Source organism: Ranitomeya variabilis, chromosome 5, assembly GCF_051348905.1.
Source record: "Ranitomeya variabilis isolate aRanVar5 chromosome 5, aRanVar5.hap1, whole genome shotgun sequence".
NCBI lineage: Eukaryota > Metazoa > Chordata > Amphibia > Anura > Dendrobatidae > Ranitomeya > Ranitomeya variabilis.
In genome coordinates, this window is record NC_135236.1 from 501722123 (window position 1) to 501738161 (window position 16039).

The 16039-nt window shown below is 45.5% G+C and overlaps 1 long non-coding RNA gene across 1 annotated transcript; it reads right to left on the reverse strand.

Annotated features, from left to right (window-relative positions):
* Nucleotides 1–349: 349 nt before the first annotated feature.
* On the reverse strand, nucleotides 350–1740 carry LOC143773772 (uncharacterized). Its single transcript, XR_013215358.1, has 3 exons — nucleotides 776–1740; nucleotides 639–703; nucleotides 350–467 (listed from the first exon to the last, which is right to left on the reverse strand). It is a non-coding gene; the product is annotated as an uncharacterized LOC143773772 (long non-coding RNA).
* Between the last annotated feature and the right edge of the window lie 14299 nt (nucleotides 1741–16039).

The window sequence follows — 16039 nt, forward strand, 5'->3', positions numbered from 1 at the left end:
CAGACCAAAACGGCATGACGAGGTACTCGTAATGACCATCCCGGGTATTAAAGGAGGGTTTTGGCGTGCACTCAGCCTGTAATGAGGCGAGGTGCTGGTGTAATGGGTCAGTGACCCTGATAGCAATAAACAACTAAATTCACCGCACTCTCTTTTGAGGAGTTATGTAGATTAATTTTCGTATCAATTTATTAAACAAGAACTGGGAGCGTAACAGAATATGCGATCATACAACGTTTCGGCTCAACCAGAGCCTTTGTCACGTATTCGCTGTGAAAAAAAACAAAATATACAGAACATAACATAAATACAATGAAAGTTACATTATGGGTGATCAAAGCAGTAATGGATCGTCCCAAGTTGAAGGATAAGAAAACGAATATGTCAACCGACAATATTAATGACGTCCGTGCAAGTGATGAATCAGGGATCAAAGTTCTGGGTAAGACACACAGGGTCGTGTGCACCTGCAGGTAGGGATAGCGTTGTAAGTATAATAGAAGATATACAACTCAGAAACTGCTGGAGAGAAAATGCTGGAGAGAAAATGTTGTCCAACATAATATAGGCACACATATGCAATTCACATACAATGCAGTATATTGCTATGGTAACAACCTAATGGCATAATAGATTACCTTATTCCAGTGAGCGTATGGTGAGCAGAGAGGAGAAGGAAAGTTCCGCAGTAGAAACGCAGACTCTGCAGAAGATAGTGGGTGCAGGTTAGTTGTTAGCAATACAGAAGGCGTGCCCATAGAGATAGATAGAATACCTTGAACAATGTTGTAAAGTATGTTTTATGAAGGCTTGCATCAATAGGCTTGGATCAATAGGCTTGGACCTGTACAGAGTAAGCAGCACGTATGTAATATTCCCTAAGTATCTGGTAGTGAAAGGTGCCCGGGAAAAGGAATGTTTAGGTAGATTACTTGCTATATTGGGGTATAGAGCGGCGCTCCCGCGCTGTGCTCTGGTGCAATGTGAGCCGGGTCTGTTGCGGTGTCGGCGTGTGTTTGTCTTATGGCCGCCGCACCGGAAATGGATGGCGCGCACCGGAAGTGACACACCGCTACTATGTGGGACTGCTGTGCGCAAGCGCAACCTATGTTGTAGCAACCTAGTAACTATGGGCAGCTCGTGACCGTGAGACCAAGATGGAAATAGTAAAGAGCAGTTACTACTCTGTGGAGCTGCTGTGCGCAAGCGCAGCCTACGTTGTAGCAACCTAGTAACTATGGGCAGCTCGTAACCGTGAGGCCAAGATGGAAATGGTAAAGGGCAGTTACTGCATGGTTTGGGGACCAAATGGTGGCCGAAAAGCTCCTTGTAGATGTGGTGCCATATAAAACTCCTGCAGGATCAGTAGGATATTGTCTATTAGTAAAACCAGAAAGGAAAAAGAAAAAGAAAAAAGGGGAAAAAGGGGGGCAAAATATAAAAATAAAAATTATAAGGGAACTCAGGGCAACTCACCCAATATAGTAGATCGCATATTTTAGCGGGTCTGTGAAGAGAAAGGTAGTTAGTAAATGGTTTCACAAGGCTCATATTAACCAATCTATCTCCCTGTTAAGCCCTCTGGGAGTCAGGGTATCCAGCTTATAGATCCAGTAGGTCTCTCGTGCCCTGAGTAGCCTGATATGGTCGCCCCCTCTTCTAGGGCGAGGGACATGTTCAATAACCTGGAATTTCAGCTGTGCCACGCTATGTCTAAATTTGGAGAAATGATCAGGCAAAGGTAACCAATTTTTACCACATCTAATGGTAGACTTGTGGCTGGCAATTCTATCCTTAATATGTTGCGTGGTTTCTCCCACGTACAGGAGACCACATGGGCATTTAATTAAATACACGACATAGTTTGAATCACATGTGTGGAATCCATGTATTGGGTATGACTTGCCAGTTCTGGGGTGGGTTATGTTCTCAGATTTGATAACATTTGAGCAAGATGCACAATTTAGGCAAGGATAGGTGCCGTTGCGTCGGGTGCTCAGCAATCTCTGGGTAGTGGTTGATCGTTTGCTTCCAATGTCTGCCCTTACAAGTTTATCCTTGATGTTGGGAGGTCTCTTGTTACACATTAGAGCTGGCTCTTTGAAAGGAGAAATGTTGGGATATGCTTTGGCCAGGAGGGGCCAATGTCTCTTGATAATGGAGTGAATCCTGGGTACCAGTGGATGGAAAACATGTACAAAAGGAATCCTTTCTTGTACATTCCTCGGAGGTCGAGGAGATAGAGGTGAAAGGGTACGTGTTCTCTCTTCCGCAAGGAGTTTTGAAGGGTAGCTTCTTGCCTGGAATTTTTGGGTCATGGTGTCCAATCTATCTCTCAATGTTTCGGGATTGGAAACAATCCGGGCCACCCGGCTGAACTGGGAATGTGGCAGGCTATTTTTGAGTGAGCGTGGATGGCAGCTTGTGTAGTGTAACAGACTGTTACAGTCTGTCGGTTTACTGTAGATGTCAGTGGAAAGCCTTCCATTTGTATCCTTAAGGACTTTGGTGTCCAAAAAGGGTACTGAGTCGGTGCTGCAATGGATAGTGAACTGAAGCTCAGGGAGGATGGAATTCAAATGGGAGTGGAAAGATCTTAGCGAGTCAGGGGTACCTGTCCAGATGAGAAAAATGTCAATGTAGCGGTGATAACATAGGACATGCTGCACAAAAAGACTATTAGTGAATACATGGGTTGTCTCGAAATGGTTCATAAACGCGTTAGCGTAGGCTGGCGCTACGTTCGAGCCCATCGCTGTGCCGCATCTCTGGATATAAAAAGTATCCTCCACCAGAAAGTAATTCTCGTATAGTACTAGGGTAAGTAGGTCTAAACAGAATTGGATAACGTCTTCAGATATCGAAGACTGGCATAGTAAGTGCCTGGTGGCCTCGATACCCTTAGTATGTTGGATAGATGTGTATAGGCTGTTGACATCAAGTGTAACGAGGGTACTGTTGGCTGGGACTGTGCCAAGTTGCTTGATAACCCTAAGGAAATGTCCAGTGTCCAGGAGAAAGGATCGAGTGGATTTAATCAATGGTGTGAGAACCCTTTCCAGAAAGACAGACAGTGGAGACAGAACAGAGTCAGTCGAGGCCACTATTGGGCGACCCGGGGGATTTTGCAATGATTTGTGGATTTTGGGTAGTATGTAAAAAACCGGTGTCACAGGGTGAGGATTGGTGAGGAAGGTTGCGGTTTTCTGGTCAATGGTACGTTGTGCCAGATATGTGTCAATAACACCTTTGATTTTCTGACCAATGGTCGCAACCGGATCCCTAGGAATGATACCATAGGTATTCGTGTCGGATAATTGACGGTTAATCTCGCTCATATACTGTGCCCGGTTCATGACTACAATTGCACCCCCTTTATCTGCAGGTTTAACCACAATAGATTTATTAGTATGAAGAGAGGATAGAGCCTGTTTCTCCGTGGGAGAGAGATTGGAGTGAAGAGGAAAAAGACCAAGGCGTTGTTCGTGTATGAGAGAGTCGACTTCTTGGTCAACTAGAGAAATGAAGGTTTCGGTAGCGTGATAGGTCCGCGGGGGACAGAAATGGCTCTTGTTACGGAGCCCAAGGGTAGTGATAGAAATCGCCAGTGGTGTGGTATCCCCCATAGGTGGTACTGGAGTGCGATAACTGTCTGCACCCAAACCGAAATGCGTTTCAATCTAATAGTCCGATAAAAGTTCTCCAAGTCCTTTTTGAGTTGGAAAGCGTCCCAACTTGGTGTGGGGCAGAAGGAGAATCCCTTTTGTAATACAGAGAACTCTGTTGGGGAAAGAAGATGATCTGATATATTGATCACTAGGTTAGTCGTCTCACCTGTGATCTTGTGGTCATTCTTTCGTTTTGCTCTCCTTGTGGGTCTCCTTCCTGGTGCCCTCCCTTGCGTCCTTTGGATAAAAAACGCCGACGGCTGGAGTTGGTTGAAGAGTCGCTTTCGGAACTGTAGGATCCATTTCTGCGTTGAAACCGCGATCGGTGCCAGGTGGAGGTGGAGGAGTCGGTCCATTTGTAGACCCTGTTGTTCGCGTAGTCCTCGGAGTCTCTCTGGAACTTGAGCCTCTTGCGTTCCTGTAGGACCTTCTGATGTTCCGCTAGGGCCTTCTCCGTCTTGGTCTTAAGGGAAGACCACTCCGTGGAAGAAAGAGTGGTTGAGAGCTGCGCCTCTATGGTCTGAATATTCTGTCTGGACTCAGCTATTGCTTTTTGGAGGAATTCTATTGTTAGTATTATAATATCAAGGGAGCACTGTCATGATCTCCATGGCCAGAGAACTAGCATAAGCCTCAATAGGAACAAGCTCTTGGAAGATGTAACTATACTGACCATGAACTAAACCTACCGCATCATCTAGAAGTAGCCAGGTAGCATGTCCTACTTTTTATCCCTATATGCCCAGCGCCGGCCGGAGAACTAAATAATGCTAGCAGAGGGAAATATAAGACCTGACTCACCTCTAGAGAAATGCCCAAAAAGGAGACAGAGGCCCCCCCACATATATTGGCGGTGATATGAGATGAAACAACAAACGCAGCAGGAAAATAGTTTTAGCAAATTTGAGGTCCGCTTTCTAGATAGCAGAAGACAGAAAGCATACTTTCATGGTCAGTAGAAAACCCTAACAAAACACATCCAGAAATTACTTTAGGACTCTGGCATTAACTCATAATACCAGAGTGGCAATTCCTGATCAACAAGAGCTTTCCAGACACAGTAACGAAACTGCAGCTGTGAACTGGAACCAAAATACAAAAACAAAACATGGACGAATGTCCAACTTATCTAGTAGATGTCTGGGAGCAGGAACAAGCACAGAGAGGCTTCTGATAACATTGTTGACCGGCAAGCATCTAACAGAGAAGCCAGGTTATATAGCGACACCCAGATCTAATCAGAACAGGTGAACAGGGAAGATGATGTCACAAGTTCAATTCCACCAGTAGCCACCGGGGGAGCCCAGAATCCAAATTCACAACAGTACCCCCCCCTCAAGGAGGGGGCACCGAACCCTCACCAGAACCACCAGGGCGATCAGGATGGGCCCTATGAAAGGCACGAACCAGATCAGAGGCATGAACATCAGATGCAGTGACCCAAGAATTATCCTCCTGGCCGTATCCCTTCCACTTGACCAGATACTGGAGTCTCCGTCTGGAAACACGGGAGTCTAGGATTTTTTCCACAACGTACTCCAACTCACCCTCAACCAACACCGGAGCAGGAGGCTCAACGGAAGGCACAACCGGTGCCTCATACCTGCGCAATAACGACCGATGAAAAACGTTATGAATAGAAAAGGATGCAGGGAGGTCCAAACGGAAGGAAACAGGGTTAAGAATCTCCAATATTTTATACGGACCGATGAACCGAGGCTTAAACTTAGGAGATGAGACCCTCATAGGGACAAAACGAGAAGACAACCACACCAAATCTCCAACACAAAGCCGAGGACCAACACGACGGTGACGGTTGGCAAAAAGCTGAGTCTTCTCCTGGGACAACTTTAAATTGTCCATCACCTGCCCCCAGATATGATGCAATCTCTCCACCACCGCATCCACTCCAGGACAATCCGAGGATTCCATCTGACCGGAGGAAAATCGAGGGTGGAACCCCGAATTACAGAAAAACGGGGACACCAAAGTGGCAGAGCTGGCCCGATTATTGAGGGCGAACTCCGCCAATGGCAAAAAAGCAACCCAATCATCCTGGTCAGCAGACACAAAACACCTCAGATATGTCTCCAGGGTCTGATTAGTCCGCTCGGTCTGGCCATTAGTCTGAGGGTGAAAAGCAGACGAAAAAGACAAATCTATGCCCATCCTAGCACAGAATGCCCGCCAAAATCTAGACACAAATTGGGTTCCTCTGTCAGAAACGATATTCTCAGGAATACCATGCAAACGAACAACATTTTGAAAAAACAGGGGCACCAACTCGGAAGAAGAAGGCAATTTGGGCAGGGGAACCAAATGGACCATCTTAGAAAAACGGTCACACACCACCCAGATGACAGACATCTTCTGAGAAACAGGCAGATCTGAAATAAAATCCATCGAGATGTGTGTCCAAGGCCTCTTAGGAATAGGCAAGGGCAACAATAATCCACTAGCCCGAGAACAACAAGGCTTGGCCCGAGCACAAACGTCACAAGACTGCACAAAGCCTCGCACATCTCGTGACAGGGAAGGCCACCAGAAGGATCTTGCCACCAAATCCCTGGTACCAAAAATTCCAGGATGACCTGCCAATGCAGAAGAATGTACCTCAGAGATGACTCTACTGGTCCAATCATCAGGAACAAACAACCTATCAGGCGGACAACGATCCGGTCTATCCGCCTGAAACTCCTGCAAGGCCCGCCGCAGGTCTGGAGAAACGGCTGACAAGATAACTCCCTCCTTAAGAATACCTGTGGGGTCAGAGTTGCCGGGTGAATCAGGCTCAAAACTCCTAGAAAGGGCATCCGCCTTAACATTCTTAGAACCCGGTAGGTACGATACCACAAAATTAAACCGAGAGAAAAATAATGACCAGCGCGCCTGTCTAGGATTCAGGCGCCTGGCGGTCTCAAGATAGATCAAATTTTTGTGGTCAGTCAATACCACCACCTGATGTCTGGCCCCCTCGAGCCAATGGCGCCACTCCTCAAACGCCCACTTCATGGCCAAAAGCTCCCGATTCCCAACATCATAATTCCGCTCAGCGGGCGAAAATTTACGGGAAAAGAAGGCACAAGGCCTCATCACGGCGCAGTCAGAACTTTTCTGCGACAACACTGCCCCAGCCCCGATCTCAGAAGCGTCGACCTCAACCTGAAAAGGAAGAGTCACATCAGGCTGACGCAACACAGGGGCAGAAGAAAAACGGCGCTTAAGCTCCTGAAAGGCCTCCACAGCATCAGGGGACCAATTAGCAACATCAGCACCCTGTCTAGTCAAATCGGTCAATGGCTTAACGACATCCGAAAAACCAGAAATAAATCGACGATAAAAGTTGGCAAAGCCCAAAAATTTCTGAAGACTTTTAAGAGAAGAGGGCTGCGTCCAATCACAAATAGCTTGAACCTTGACAGGATCCATCTCAATGGAAGAGGGAGAAAAAATATATCCCAAAAAGGAAATTCTCTGAACCCCAAAAACGCACTTAGAACCCTTGACACACAGAGAATTAGACCGCAAAACCTGAAAAACCCTCTTAACTTGCCGGACATGAGAGTCCCAATCATCCGAAAAAATCAGAATATCATCCAGATACACTATCATAAATTTATCCAAAAAATCGCGGAAAATATCATGCATAAAGGACTGGAAGACTGAAGGGGCATTAGAAAGACCAAAAGGCATCACCAAATACTCAAAGTGGCCCTCGGGCGTATTAAATGCGGTTTTCCACTCATCCCCCTGCCTGATCCGCACCAAATTATACGCCCCACGGAGATCAATCTTAGAGAACCACTTGGCCCCCTTTATGCGAGCAAACAAATCAGTCAGCAACGGCAATGGGTATTGATATTTAACCGTGATTTTATTCAAAAGCCGATAATCAATACATGGTCTCAAAGAGCCGTCTTTTTTTGACACAAAGAAAAAACCGGCTCCTAAGGGAGATGACGATGGACGAATATGTCCCTTTTCCAAGGACTCCTTTATATATTCTCGCATAGCAGTATGTTCAGGCACAGACAGATTAAATAAACGACCCTTTGGGTATTTACTACCCGGAATTAAATCTATAGCACAATCGCACTCACGGTGCGGAGGTAGTGAACCCAGCTTGGGTTCTTCAAAGACGTCACGATAATCAGACAGGAACTCAGGGATTTCAGAGGGAATAGATGATGAAATGGACACCAAAGGTACGTCCCCATGAGTCCCCTTACATCCCCAGCTCAACACAGACATAGCTCTCCAGTCAAGGACTGGGTTGTGAGACTGCAGCCATGGCAATCCCAGCACCAAATCATCATGTAGATTATTCAGCACCAGAAAACGAATAGTCTCCTGGTGATCCGGATTAATACACATAGTCACTTGTGTCCAGTATTGTGGTTTATTATTAGCCAATGGGGTGGAGTCAATCCCCTTCAGAGGAATAAGAGTCTCCAAAGGCTCTAAATCATACCCACAGCGTTTGGCAAAGGACCAATCCATGAGACTCAAAGCGGCGCCAGAGTCGATATAGGCGTCCGTAGTAATAGATGATAAAGAGCAAATCAGGGTCACAGACAAAATAAATTTAGACTGTAAAGTGCCAATGGGAACGGATTTATCAAGCTTTTTAGTACGCTTAAAGCATGCTGATATAACATGAGTAGAATCCCCACAATAGAAACACAACCCATTTTTCCGTCTAAAATTCTGCCGCTCGCTTCTGGACAGAATTCTATCACACTGCATGTTTTCTGGCGTCTTCTCAGTGGACACCGCCAGATGGTGCACTGGTTTGCGCTCCCGCAGACGCCTATCGATCTGAATGGCCATTGTCATGGACTCATTCAGACTTGCAGGCACAGGGAACCCCACCATAACATCCTTAATGGCATCAGAAAGACCCTCTCTGAAAGTAGCCGCCAAGGCACACTCATTCCACTGAGTAAGCACAGACCATTTACGGAATTTTTGGCAGTAAATTTCAGCTTCATCTTGCCCCTGCGATAGGGACATCAAAGTTTTTTCTGCCTGAAGTTCCAAATGAGGTTCCTCATACAGCAAGCCCAAGGCCAGAAAAAACGCATCCACATTGCGCAACGCAGGATCCCCTGGTGCCAATGCAAAAGCCCAATCTTGAGGGTCGCCGCGGAGCAAGGAAATCACAATCCCAACCTGCTGTGCAGGGTCTCCAGCAGAACGAGATTTCAGGGACAAAAATAACTTACAATTATTTCTAAAATTCTGAAAGCTAGATCTATTCCCTGAGAAGAATTCCGGCAAAGGAATTCTCGGCTCTGATACCGGAGCATGAACAACAAAATCTTGCAAACTTTGTACTTTCGTGGCGAGATTATTCAAACCTGCAGTTACACTCTGTAGATCCATTATAGACAGGTGAACATAGAGCCATTCAAAGATTAGAAGGAGAGAGAAAAAAAAGAAAGACTGCAGCATAGACAGACTGGCAAGTGATCCAATTAAGAGCACACTAACTACTAGAGAAAAAAAAAAAAAAAAAAAAAATTTTCAGCAGACTTCTTATTTCTCTCCTTTCTCAGCCAAGGATTTTAACCCTTTAGTGGGCCGGTCAAACTGTCATGATCTCCATGGCCAGAGAACTAGCATAAGCCTCAATAGGAACAAGCTCTTGGAAGATGTAACTATACTGACCATGAACTAAACCTACCGCATCATCTAGAAGTAGCCAGGTAGCATGTCCTACTTTTTATCCCTATATGCCCAGCGCCGGCCGGAGAACTAAATAATGCTAGCAGAGGGAAATATAAGACCTGACTCACCTCTAGAGAAATGCCCAAAAAGGAGACAGAGGCCCCCCCACATATATTGGCGGTGATATGAGATGAAACAACAAACGCAGCAGGAAAATAGTTTTAGCAAATTTGAGGTCCGCTTTCTAGATAGCAGAAGACAGAAAGCATACTTTCATGGTCAGTAGAAAACCCTAACAAAACACATCCAGAAATTACTTTAGGACTCTGGCATTAACTCATAATACCAGAGTGGCAATTCCTGATCAACAAGAGCTTTCCAGACACAGTAACGAAACTGCAGCTGTGAACTGGAACCAAAATACAAAAACAAAACATGGACGAATGTCCAACTTATCTAGTAGATGTCTGGGAGCAGGAACAAGCACAGAGAGGCTTCTGATAACATTGTTGACCGGCAAGCATCTAACAGAGAAGCCAGGTTATATAGCGACACCCAGATCTAATCAGAACAGGTGAACAGGGAAGATGATGTCACAAGTTCAATTCCACCAGTAGCCACCGGGGGAGCCCAGAATCCAAATTCACAACAGAGCACTTGTTAAGAATCCTTTTATATTTTTCACAATATTCCGAATTGTCAGAAAAGAGGGTAGGATGTAGGTTGCACCTGAGTCCCCTAGGTATTTTGTTTTGTCTATGATACTCCGCTAGGGTAGTGCAATGAAGATCGTAGGAGATAAGCCTACGTTTTTCTTTTTCAAAATCCCTGGTCCTCAGTTCATGCACTGGGGTCCTTAGGAATTCACTAGAACCTGTCACATAGGACAGTATATTCGAACTAGTTGCCGCATCGTATGCAAAAGTGTCAGTAGACATGGAAAATTGCCAATGACGTATATGGGGTGGCCGGTGCATCACCAATAAATGGAGTATGAAAGGAGGGTTTTGGCGTGCACTCAGCCTGTAATGAGGCGAGGTGCTGGTGTAATGGGTCAGTGACCCTGATAGCAATAAACAACTAAATTCACCGCACTCTCTTTTGAGGAGTTATGTAGATTAATTTTCGTATCAATTTATTAAACAAGAACTGGGAGCGTAACAGAATATGCGATCATACAACGTTTCGGCTCAACCAGAGCCTTTGTCACGTATTCGCTGTGAAAAAAAACAAAATATACAGAACATAACATAAATACAATGAAAGTTACATTATGGGTGATCAAAGCAGTAATGGATCGTCCCAAGTTGAAGGATAAGAAAACGAATATGTCAACCGACAATATTAATGACGTCCGTGCAAGTGATGAATCAGGGATCAAAGTTCTGGGTAAGACACACAGGGTCGTGTGCACCTGCAGGTAGGGATAGCGTTGTAAGTATAATAGAAGATATACAACTCAGAAACTGCTGGAGAGAAAATGCTGGAGAGAAAATGTTGTCCAACATAATATAGGCACACATATGCAATTCACATACAATGCAGTATATTGCTATGGTAACAACCCAATGGCATAATAGATTACCTTATTCCAGTGAGGGTATGGTGAGCAGAGAGGAGAAGGAAAGTTCTGCAGTAGAAACGCAGACTCTGCAGAAGATAGTGGGTGCAGGTTAGTTGTTAGCAATACAGAAGGCGTGCCCATAGAGATAGATAGAATACCTTGAACAATGTTGTAAAGTATGTTTTATGAAGGCTTGCATCAATAGGCTTGGATCAATAGGCTTGGACCTGTACAGAGTAAGCAGCACGTATGTAATATTCCCTAAGTATCTGGTAGTGAAAGGTGCCCGGGAAAAGGAATGTTTAGGTAGATTACTTGCTATATTGGGGTATAGAGCGGCGCTCCCGCGCTGTGCTCTGGTGCAATGTGAGCCGGGTCTGTTGCGGTGTCGGCGTGTGTTTGTCTTATGGCCGCCGCACCGGAAATGGATGGCGCGCACCGGAAGTGACACACCGCTACTATGTGGGACTGCTGTGCGCAAGCGCAACCTATGTTGTAGCAACCTAGTAACTATGGGCAGCTCGTGACCGTGAGACCAAGATGGAAATAGTAAAGAGCAGTTACTACTCTGTGGAGCTGCTGTGCGCAAGCGCAGCCTACGTTGTAGCAACCTAGTAACTATGGGCAGCTCGTAACCGTGAGGCCAAGATGGAAATGGTAAAGGGCAGTTACTGCATGGTTTGGGGACCAAATGGTGGCCGAAAAGCTCCTTGTAGATGTGGTGCCATATAAAACTCCTGCAGGATCAGTAGGATATTGTCTATTAGTAAAACCAGAAAGGAAAAAGAAAAAGAAAAAAGGGGAAAAAGGGGGGCAAAATATAAAAATAAAAATTATAAGGGAACTCAGGGCAACTCACCCAATATAGTAGATCGCATATTTTAGCGGGTCTGTGAAGAGAAAGGTAGTTAGTAAATGGTTTCACAAGGCTCATATTAACCAATCTATCTCCCTGTTAAGCCCTCTGGGAGTCAGGGTATCCAGCTTATAGATCCAGTAGGTCTCTCGTGCCCTGAGTAGCCTGATATGGTCGCCCCCTCTTCTAGGGCGAGGGACATGTTCAATAACCTGGAATTTCAGCTGTGCCACGCTATGTCTAAATTTGGAGAAATGATCAGGCAAAGGTAACCAATTTTTACCACATCTAATGGTAGACTTGTGGCTGGCAATTCTATCCTTAATATGTTGCGTGGTTTCTCCCACGTACAGGAGACCACATGGGCATTTAATTAAATACACGACATAGTTTGAATCACATGTGTGGAATCCATGTATTGGGTATGACTTGCCAGTTCTGGGGTGGGTTATGTTCTCAGATTTGATAACATTTGAGCAAGATGCACAATTTAGGCAAGGATAGGTGCCGTTGCGTCGGGTGCTCAGCAATCTCTGGGTAGTGGTTGATCGTTTGCTTCCAATGTCTGCCCTTACAAGTTTATCCTTGATGTTGGGAGGTCTCTTGTTACACATTAGAGCTGGCTCTTTGAAAGGAGAAATGTTGGGATATGCTTTGGCCAGGAGGGGCCAATGTCTCTTGATAATGGAGTGAATCCTGGGTACCAGTGGATGGAAAACATGTACAAAAGGAATCCTTTCTTGTACATTCCTCGGAGGTCGAGGAGATAGAGGTGAAAGGGTACGTGTTCTCTCTTCCGCAAGGAGTTTTGAAGGGTAGCTTCTTGCCTGGAATTTTTGGGTCATGGTGTCCAATCTATCTCTCAATGTTTCGGGATTGGAAACAATCCGGGCCACCCGGCTGAACTGGGAATGTGGCAGGCTATTTTTGAGTGAGCGTGGATGGCAGCTTGTGTAGTGTAACAGACTGTTACAGTCTGTCGGTTTACTGTAGATGTCAGTGGAAAGCCTTCCATTTGTATCCTTAAGGACTTTGGTGTCCAAAAAGGGTACTGAGTCGGTGCTGCAATGGATAGTGAACTGAAGCTCAGGGAGGATGGAATTCAAATGGGAGTGGAAAGATCTTAGCGAGTCAGGGGTACCTGTCCAGATGAGAAAAATGTCAATGTAGCGGTGATAACATAGGACATGCTGCACAAAAAGACTATTAGTGAATACATGGGTTGTCTCGAAATGGTTCATAAACGCGTTAGCGTAGGCTGGCGCTACGTTCGAGCCCATCGCTGTGCCGCATCTCTGGATATAAAAAGTATCCTCCACCAGAAAGTAATTCTCGTATAGTACTAGGGTAAGTAGGTCTAAACAGAATTGGATAACGTCTTCAGATATCGAAGACTGGCATAGTAAGTGCCTGGTGGCCTCGATACCCTTAGTATGTTGGATAGATGTGTATAGGCTGTTGACATCAAGTGTAACGAGGGTACTGTTGGCTGGGACTGTGCCAAGTTGCTTGATAACCCTAAGGAAATGTCCAGTGTCCAGGAGAAAGGATCGAGTGGATTTAATCAATGGTGTGAGAACCCTTTCCAGAAAGACAGACAGTGGAGACAGAACAGAGTCAGTCGAGGCCACTATTGGGCGACCCGGGGGATTTTGCAATGATTTGTGGATTTTGGGTAGTATGTAAAAAACCGGTGTCACAGGGTGAGGATTGGTGAGGAAGGTTGCGGTTTTCTGGTCAATGGTACGTTGTGCCAGATATGTGTCAATAACACCTTTGATTTTCTGACCAATGGTCGCAACCGGATCCCTAGGAATGATACCATAGGTATTCGTGTCGGATAATTGACGGTTAATCTCGCTCATATACTGTGCCCGGTTCATGACTACAATTGCACCCCCTTTATCTGCAGGTTTAACCACAATAGATTTATTAGTATGAAGAGAGGATAGAGCCTGTTTCTCCGTGGGAGAGAGATTGGAGTGGAGGAAAAAGACCAAGGCGTTGTTCGTGTATGAGAGAGTCGACTTCTTGGTCAACTAGAGAAATGAAGGTTTCGGTAGCGTGATAGGTCCGCGGGGGACAGAAATGGCTCTTGTTACGGAGCCCAAGGGTAGTGATAGAAATCGCCAGTGGTGTGGTATCCCCCATAGGTGGTACTGGAGTGCGATAACTGTCTGCACCCAAACCGAAATGCGTTTCAATCTAATAGTCCGATAAAAGTTCTCCAAGTCCTTTTTGAGTTGGAAAGCGTCCCAACTTGGTGTGGGGCAGAAGGAGAGTCCCTTTTGTAATACAGAGAACTCTGTTGGGGAAAGAAGATGATCTGATATATTGATCACTAGGTTAGTCATCTCACCTGTGATCTTGTGGTCATTCTTTCGTTTTGCTCTCCTTGTGGGTCTCCTTCCTGGTGCCCTCCCTTGCGTCCTTTGGATAAAAAACGCCGACGGCTGGAGTTGGTTGAAGAGTCGCTTTCGGAACTGTAGGATCCATTTCTGCGTTGAAACCGCGATCGGTGCCAGGTGGAGGTGGAGGAGTCGGTCCATTTGTAGACCCTGTTGTTCGCGTAGTCCTCGGAGTCTCTCTGGAACTTGAGCCTCTTGCGTTCCTGTAGGACCTTCTGATGTTCCGCTAGGGCCTTCTCCGTCTTGGTCTTAAGGGAAGACCACTCCGTGGAAGAAAGAGTGGTTGAGAGCTGCGCCTCTATGGTCTGAATATTCTGTCTGGACTCAGCTATTGCTTTTTGGAGGAATTCTATTGTTAGTATTATAATATCAAGGGAGCACTTGTTAAGAATCCTTTTATATTTTTCACAATATTCCGAATTGTCAGAAAAGAGGGTAGGATGTAGGTTGCACCTGAGTCCCCTAGGTATTTTGTTTTGTCTATGATACTCCGCTAGGGTAGTGCAATGAAGATCGTAGGAGATAAGCCTACGTTTTTCTTTTTCAAAATCCCTGGTCCTCAGTTCATGCACTGGGGTCCTTAGGAATTCACTAGAACCTGTCACATAGGACAGTATATTCGAACTAGTTGCCGCATCGTATGCAAAAGTGTCAGTAGACATGGAAAATTGCCAATGACGTATATGGGGTGGCCGGTGCATCACCAATAAATGGAGTATGAAAGGAGGGTTTTGGCGTGCACTCAGCCTGTAATGAGGCGAGGTGCTGGTGTAATGGGTCAGTGACCCTGATAGCAATAAACAACTAAATTCACCGCACTCTCTTTTGAGGAGTTATGTAGATTAATTTTCGTATCAATTTATTAAACAAGAACTGGGAGCGTAACAGAATATGCGATCATACAACGTTTTGGCTCAACCAGAGCCTTTGTCACGTATTCGCTGTGAAAAAAAACAAAATATACAGAACATAACATAAATACAATGAAAGTTACATTATGGGTGATCAAAGCAGTAATGGATCGTCCCAAGTTGAAGGATAAGAAAACGAATATGTCAACCGACAATATTAATGACGTCCGTGCAAGTGATGAATCAGGGATCAAAGTTCTGGGTAAGACACACAGGGTCGTGTGCACCTGCAGGTAGGGATAGCGTTGTAAGTATAATAGAAGATATACAACTCAGAAACTGCTGGAGAGAAAATGCTGGAGAGAAAATGTTGTCCAACATAATATAGGCACACATATGCAATTCACATACAATGCAGTATATTGCTATGGTAACAACCCAATGGCATAATAGATTACCTTATTCCAGTGAGCGTATGGTGAGCAGAGAGGAGAAGGAAAGTTCTGCAGTAGAAACGCAGACTCTGCAGAAGATAGTGGGTGCAGGTTAGTTGTTAGCAATACAGAAGGCGTGCCCATAGAGATAGATAGAATACCTTGAACAATGTTGTAAAGTATGTTTTATGAAGGCTTGCATCAATAGGCTTGGATCAATAGGCTTGGACCTGTACAGAGTAAGCAGCACGTATGTAATATTCCCTAAGTATCTGGTAGTGAAAGGTGCCCGGGAAAAGGAATGTTTAGGTAGATTACTTGCTATATTGGGGTATAGAGCGGCGCTCCCGCGCTGTGCTCTGGTGCAATGTGAGCCGGGTCTGTTGCGGTGTCGGCGTGTGTTTGTCTTATGGCCGCCGCACCGGAAATGGATGGCGCGCACCGGAAGTGACACACCGCTACTATGTGGGACTGCTGTGCGCAAGCGCAACCTATGTTGTAGCAACCTAGTAACTATGGGCAGCTCGTGACCGTGAGACCAAGATGGAAATAGTAAAGAGCAGTTACTACTCTGTGGAGCTGCTGTGC